The 7,705-nt window shown below is 33.4% G+C and overlaps 1 long non-coding RNA gene across 1 annotated transcript; it reads left to right on the forward strand.

The window, feature by feature from the left end:
- The first annotated feature begins 4,356 nt into the window (after positions 1–4,356).
- On the forward strand, positions 4,357–6,275 carry LOC145058466 (uncharacterized). Its single transcript, XR_013686402.1, has 3 exons — positions 4,357–4,855; positions 4,927–5,559; positions 5,632–6,275. It is a non-coding gene; the product is annotated as an uncharacterized LOC145058466 (long non-coding RNA).
- The last annotated feature ends 1,430 nt before the right edge of the window (positions 6,276–7,705 follow it).

The raw sequence follows: 7,705 nt of genomic DNA on the forward strand, positions 1-7,705 counted from the left end.
TATATATATATATATATATATATATATATATATATATATATATATATAAAGGTTAGTGTCGCTCAAGAATATAGTTGGTATTAAAAAGTTGGTTTCAGGCACTATAATCTAGTCTAGGGATAAACTTCGACTTATAGAAGGTAACTAGTTTAATTAAGTTGATATTAGGTAGGATCATTAGGAGAATGTGCGTAACCTAGGAATGGAGAGTAATGTTCTGTTCGATGACACTATCAGATGTCGATGTATGGTTGCTCCATATGGGATGACCCGAAATGATAGGTCCCGATCAAGCAACTGTTATTGGTATGTCTGGTGATCGCTAAGAGCTGGATGACAACACTTGACCATTCTAGGCGGTCTCACGAATTACGTTGTTTGTGTAGGGTCATAACCTACATACATGGATGAAATGTAATATCATATTCATCAAATTACAGTGAAGGCTTAGGTGTCTTAAGAATTATACTGCTCATGGGAGCCCCTAGTTGTGTAGTCAAACCCTTACCTTAAATGGTCCGTCAGGGAGATAACTCTCCCTTATATTCTTGTACTAGGATCTGTGAGGATCGATATGAATAGATATATAGTAATGTAAGCTTAAATGGATATAGAATGGTAAACGATTGGTTTTTTGTGTCTGATAATTAAGGAATATTCCTTTGTATCTCACCAGGTTTTCCTAACCTGATTCACTCAGTTATATGTATTATATATATCAAGACTTAAGCTATTGGAACTTGAGTATGATGTTAAGTGATTAAAAGATAGCCTACAATAGTTTTCAGGACCATCAGGTCTCCATGCTGTAAATTATGTATGTGTATTGATTATAATATCTTTAGGGTTTTTAACATTTTAGAAACAAACATTTGTAATCAAAATAATTTTTTTTATTGAGGTTTTCCACAAATATAAATAAATGATTTTAAAGCGTAAAGAAAAGTTTAATTGGTTATGAAAATTAGAGGATGTCTTAACTAAAATATTAACATTTAACAAAATATACTTTGACATCGATTACATCATCAAACTATAAAAAAAACATTTTATTTTTGTGAAAAATGACTTAATATAAAGTAAGGTTAGTTTGAGTTAAGGAAAATGACTTAATATAAAGTCGAAGGTTATATTTAGCTGATTTGTGTAGTATTTGTGGATTTTCAATGTTTTAGAAAAACTTGAATTTGAAGACAGCTATTTGTCGGTTTGAAAGTTACAATATGTTTTGTATATTTGATGTAGATAAATACCTTGAAAATTTCATAGTCAAAATAGGTTGAGTTAAATTTTCAAGTTATGTGATGGTTTAGTCTTATTTGTTGACTACTAGTCAAATATTAAATTCAGGAGTGAAGTCAATTTGTAATCTTTGAGGTTTGATTTAGATCCCCAAGATATGTTTCATCTATTCCACCTGAAGCATGATAACTCAGATCGGGATGAGGCAAACTACAAAGAAAAAACAGAAAAAAAAAGATCAACAAAGAAAAGAGAGGAATAAATAAATAGTTATATTTTAGGACTATATATAAGAATTTTGTTTTTAGTTTTAAGTTTGATTCACTTGGAAATTTACCAATAAACTTTGAGTTTGGGAAACTTTTGAAGGGCATATTTCTAAAGTATGCAACAATGAGTGAATTTCAAGTTGGTGAGTAATTGCTTATAGGTTAAGGAGTATTTGAAACATTAAACGTTAAGAGCACCATTATACAAATATATGCTTAGTTCATGTATTGTCTTGAATTGTGCTTTGTGACTTTAACGAGTGATGTTATGTTGGATCAATACTGAGAATTTGAGATACAATTGAACTTTGGCCTAAATTATTCTAGTTTTCTTGAGAACAAGCAAAGTCTAAATCTTGGTTATATATATATATATATATATATATATATATATATATATATATATATATATATATATATATATATATATATATATATATATAAGAAAATTATACTTAATATGCTTTGAATTCCTATTTTATAGATAAATTCGTAGATGAGAAGTATTAAGAAGAATAAGGAACTAAAAGGAGTTGATATGGACCAAAAGGAAACATATCACAACAAGAAAAAAGACAATTAGCGGCGACGGTAACAATTATGTATAAATAAACAATTAATTATATAATAAAATTATAATTAAATACTTACGTATTGTTGTTCCGCCTCAACAGTAACGAATACACCATCATTATCGGTATTAGCCTCGCGAAAGGTTTCCACTCTCTTAAGATTCTGTTTAGCATTAAATATTAGATAATATTTTAAATAAATAATTACATGTATCAGACGTTACCTTCTTATAGCAGGTATTGCTATACGAGCCGACACCCAACAACAGCAATGACTTTCTGGAAGGAAGGGAACCGCATCTTTTTTTAATCCACAATTAGCGGTGACAATTTCGACCTTTAGGGGTGACAAATTATCACCGGTATTGACTTTCTGCAACAATGAACCCCAATCGTTGGATTAGATCGTTGATTGAACGGTTTAAATTTCCTGTAAGGTGTTAGTTCGGATCCGGCCTCAAGATTATTACCGGTGATATTATTATCGACGACAAAGGTTTTGAGCAGCGACTACGGCTTGAGTCGCTGCTAAAAGTCTGTGTCGCCGCTAATAATGTCACCGTTAATAATCTTGTTTTTTTTGTAGTGTACGGACACAAATCTAGAGAACCTGCCACGCCAAGGATGACAATTTCGACGTTAACGTGGACACTTAAAGAATTTGACCCATCCGTTAGCCTTATCCCCCACATCCTCATGTCTTACGCGCCACTAGCTGCATAATGTATAAATGGGTCTCTCATTAATCCTAAAAAGCATGTAAAAAGTCCTAAACTTGTATAACAAGAATTCAGTACCCACGATTCAGAAGTAGATTTGGAGCTGAAGAAAATATTTGAAACAAGATTTTGAAGATCGAAGAGCCGAAACAAGAGATTATCACTTTAGTTTACATTTACTTCCATGTTTTGCAATTTCAGTATGACTTTTTAATGTTTTTTGTACTTTAATTTTGAGCTAATCCCATATATTTTTTTTTAGAGAAAATAACAAAATTAGCCAAATACACTAATGACCTTACAAACTTAGCCAAAAAAAATCGAAATTGTAAAATTAGCCACTGATTTCGCAGATGGAATAGCCGCATCTGAGATTTTGGTTTTCCATCTGCGAATTTACAAGTGTGTGCTTTAGGCACTTGTAAATTCGCAGATGATTTTATTTTTCAATTTTTTTTTTGTGTATATATAGGGTTTAAGCAGGCTAAAATCGCAAATGGACAGTGTCCATCTGCAATTTCCTCTCTAGTTCATCTGCGAAATTATGGAATTTTTTTTTCAATTTTGACTATGAATCAATTGGTTTGACTACGAAATAACCTTCCTATATATAAACTTTTGTAGAAAAGTATCAGTTTAGTTGATATTTCTTTTGGAAATTTCTTTAAAAGCTCTCTAAAAAAATGATTGAATATCTGGTTTGTAACCGGTGGGAGATGACAAGTAACCAAACACTCAAATCTGGAATACGTATGTCTACAGGGAGGTATTTCTAAATTTACGTTCATGAATTGAACTATTATATAGCTATAGTTGAAGATATGAATGTCAGAATGTTGATAAATGTAATAAAATGTAGCGGAGGAAGGGCTGTGAAAGTGTTTGTGGTGGTTGATGAAGGAGATGAGGTTAATGGGGTTGGTCAATTTCCTAGTGTTGATGAGGTTAATGAGGTTGGTAATCTATGCAGTTATAAAGGGAGCAACGATCCGATAGGTGCTTTCAATACTCCCAGTGTACCTCAATTTCATAGTGTTGCTGAAAATATTAATGTTAGTTATTCACCTGTTAACTATGTGGATCCTGAGAATTACAAGTATGTTGGTGATGATGATGTTGGTACATATCTTAATGATGTGGGTGGTTGTTGTGTTGATGTTCCCGAACAAGAAGTTGTTATGAACAGGCGTGTAGTAGATAAAAGTAAAAAGAAAAAAATTATGCGTCAAAAAGATGAAAAAATCATGTTTATGGGAATTATGTTGATGTTGCTAATGTAGGTTTAGATATAACCGACTTAAAAAAACAATTCAGATGGAGATGAGTTGGGTGATGAAGTCAAAGCTAAGTTTCTTGATAACCTTTTTTTTGGTATGCCCCCTCTACCAGAATGTCCAGTTTATATTAATGAAGATATCCCAACACAGATGGTAGACATCAATGTTCAAAAGATTGAATGTGAGAGTATATTTAAGAACAAAGAACTTTTAAAGCGGTGTATTGGTAAAAAATGTCTTCCAGAAGGTTTTCAGACGTGGACAAGTAGATCCACCAAATCAAGGTATGAGGGTGTGTGTATTTCGAAAAATTGTTCTTGGTTACTAAGAGCAAAAGCAATTAAAAATTCTGATGGACTTTTCCAAGTGAATAAATTTGTTGATGTACACACACATTCAAAGTGAATAAAATTGTTCTTGGTTACTAAGAGCAAAAGCAATTAACAATTTTGCAACCTAATCATCGACAAGCAAACAAATATGTTTTGGGTGAATATCTTGCTGATGTTTTGGCTGAAGATTATAGTAGAGTTTATCGGGGAACATATATTGTTAATGATATGAATGCTCAATTGAATATCAATATCTCATACTGTCAGGCATAGCGTGCGAAGCAATATTCATTCTTGTCGTTAAGGGGTACGAAAGAGGATTCTTTTACCAAACTTCCGGCTTATTTCCACAACTTGATCAAACATAATCCGGGTACGATGACACATATTAAAACAGATGGTGATGATCGCTTTGAGTTTTTGTACGTCGCACTTGGTTGTTCGGTTAGTATTTAAATATTTTAATATTTTTTCCATTTTTTAGTGTATTTGAATAGATATACAATGTATTGTAGGTACGCGCTTTTGTCAATTTCTGTAAACCGACCCTTGTAGTTGATGCAGCCCACCTAAAGGGCGAGTTCAAAGGAACTATGTTACTTGCAGTTACCAAGGACGGACAAAAACAAATATTACCGGTTGCATATGGTATCTGCAAAAATGAGTGTACAGATCCTCGGACATGGTTTTTTTAAAAACTACGTGATTGCATAGGCAATATGCAGGAGCTTACAATTATATCTCTCCATCTATAGCAACATCTGTTGCCAACATTTTTACTCATGCTCATCACGGAATATGTGGTGTCCATTTGTATTTCAACATAATATCTAGATTCGGGAAGAGTAACAGAGTTAAAAGAATTTTTTGGGAGGCTTATAGGTCGTACTAAGTTGATGATTGTAACGCTGCCATGTATGTTATGAAAAAGACAAAAGAACTAGTATGGGAATACTTAAAAAGTATAAATCCAGAAACTTGGTCTAGGGCACATTTTAGAGGGAACCGATACAATCTAATGTCGTCCAACAAGGCGGAGTCTATAAATGCATTATCTAGACACGCACTTAAGGTGTCGATACTTATGTTGATCGATTTTTTTCGTGCAACAATGCAACAGTGGTGGTTTCAAAGATGTAACTTTGCAGGTATTAAGTTAATTTTTAATGTTTTAATAAATGTTATTGATCTTAACTTCTTTATGTTGTGTGTTTTTTAAGCGGAAGCAACGACAACACTTACCCCTTGGGCCGAAGAAATTGTTAAAGAAAACAAAAAAACCTTTAGTAAGTGGGATGTTCGCATGATCTCAAATACGAAATGCGAGGTCAAAAAGGGGGCACAAAACATCATAGTTGATTTCCAAAAACTGACATGTACATGTAGGCATTATCAACTTGATGGGATACCTTGTGGTCATGTCATAAGATGTTTAACAGTCAACAATTACCAAGACTGCTCGAGGTTTGCATTAAATGCTTACTATACCGAAACACTGAGGAAAACATATGAGGAATCAATAAACCCTCTGCCAAAGCCATCCGAATGGGAGATCGCCGATGATTTGATGATTGTTAAGCTACCTATAATGGAAAAACGTCAGCCAGGCAGGCCAAGAAACACAGACCGCACTCCATCCTAAGGCGAGGGTACAATTAGAAAAGAGTGTTCTACATGTGGTCAAGTAGGACACACGAGAAACAATTGTACTGGAAGGGCATCCGGTAGTGGAGCACGTCGCACAAATTTTTCTAATACAGAAATGACATTTAATATTGGTGGTTCAACGAGTTGCTCACAAACCTATGACGTTGATTTTGATATATAACAACCTTGAAATGAAGAGTTGTTAGCTTTTTTTGTATTGTAATTTTTTATTAAATTTTAGAGACATTGTGATGCTTTCATATTTTACTTTAGTTTGCAGATTATAACAATTAATGAAGCTTTTATGTTATAATAATTAATGAAGCTTTTATGTTATAATATTTAGTTTGCAGATTATAACAAGAAGTGAAGCTTAACGGTAAAAAAAGTTGTTTAAAAAAAACAACAAACTGAACTGAACTCATGATAATGTTACAACATTTTTGTAACTAATTATTAAACTCAGGGAACTGCAACGGATACTTCTCTTTCTCGATTGCTATATAGTCATCCCTAATTCTAATTTTGTCTTCCAAACGATCCTTTTGCACCCTAAGGTGTATCATCTGCTCGTCCTTCTCAGCAAGCCATTTTTCGGCCGTTTTGATTGTTTTCTTAGTCTTTTTTTTCCATTCTTTATGCTCATTGATTTCGTTTTTTTGAGGTCTATCCATTCTTGAGCTTGTTTGCATTAAGATTCAATTTCATTACCACGTTGAGTGAGAAGTCGGGATGAGTCTTTGTCCTGTTCTTGTTGTTCTTCAGCCTTTTTCAATTCTTTAAAATTTTCATCAGACATATATGGGCCTGCTGAAGAGGGTGTAAAAAAAGGGTCGATTGAATCACAGTAGTAACAATTTACTTCATTGCATGAGCAAATTTCGAAATTTTTTGAGGAAATCAAAATAAAGTCGCGATTATAATAAACTGGTGTTATAAGTGGTATTCATAGATACTACTCCATCTACAAATCATAGTCTAAATGCAACCATTTCGTAGTATGAGTTGTAATTCATAGTCAAACTTTGAAATGACTACACATTAATGACAAGTCACTGTAGTAACCTGCAAATCGTAGTCAAACTCTTAAGTGACAATACATAAATGACTGTTTGACATGAAAAGTCACTGCAGTAACCTGCAAATCATAGTCCTGTATTTGTTAATATAAATACATGTTTAAGCTCTACTAACCAAACACCCATATCATCTAAACGAAATCAACTCCCATATTTAGAAATGACATTGAATGCACACCTTCTTTGAATGAAGTACCTGGTTCAAACTCTAAATGACCATGGACGACAAACGAGGTGTTGGTTCTAAATGCTGACTAAGTGTTAAGGAGGGTGTACCATTACTTGCTCCCCTGCATTGCCTAGTAGGTGATGAATGGACCCGCATAACATCTTTGTTCAACCATGATATGGGAGAAGGACAACAACGACAACAATTAGATGTTGTTAGTAAATGGATGGATGTAAAGGAAGAAGTCACATGGTTTAATCGAGCGTGTAATTATGCGAAAAGTACCAGGGTTCGTTGTAGAGAAGAGGAAGAGTTCTTGGAAGTTGTTAATGATTTTTACATATTGGAGCGTGAAGGCATAGACTTCGAATATGAAGATGTTTGGAAGGTTGTTAAAAA

The sequence above is a fragment of the Lactuca serriola genome, chromosome 6 (assembly GCF_051521515.1).
Source record: "Lactuca serriola cultivar US96UC23 chromosome 6, Lser_US96UC23_V15, whole genome shotgun sequence".
Classification (NCBI taxonomy): domain Eukaryota; kingdom Viridiplantae; phylum Streptophyta; class Magnoliopsida; order Asterales; family Asteraceae; genus Lactuca; species Lactuca serriola.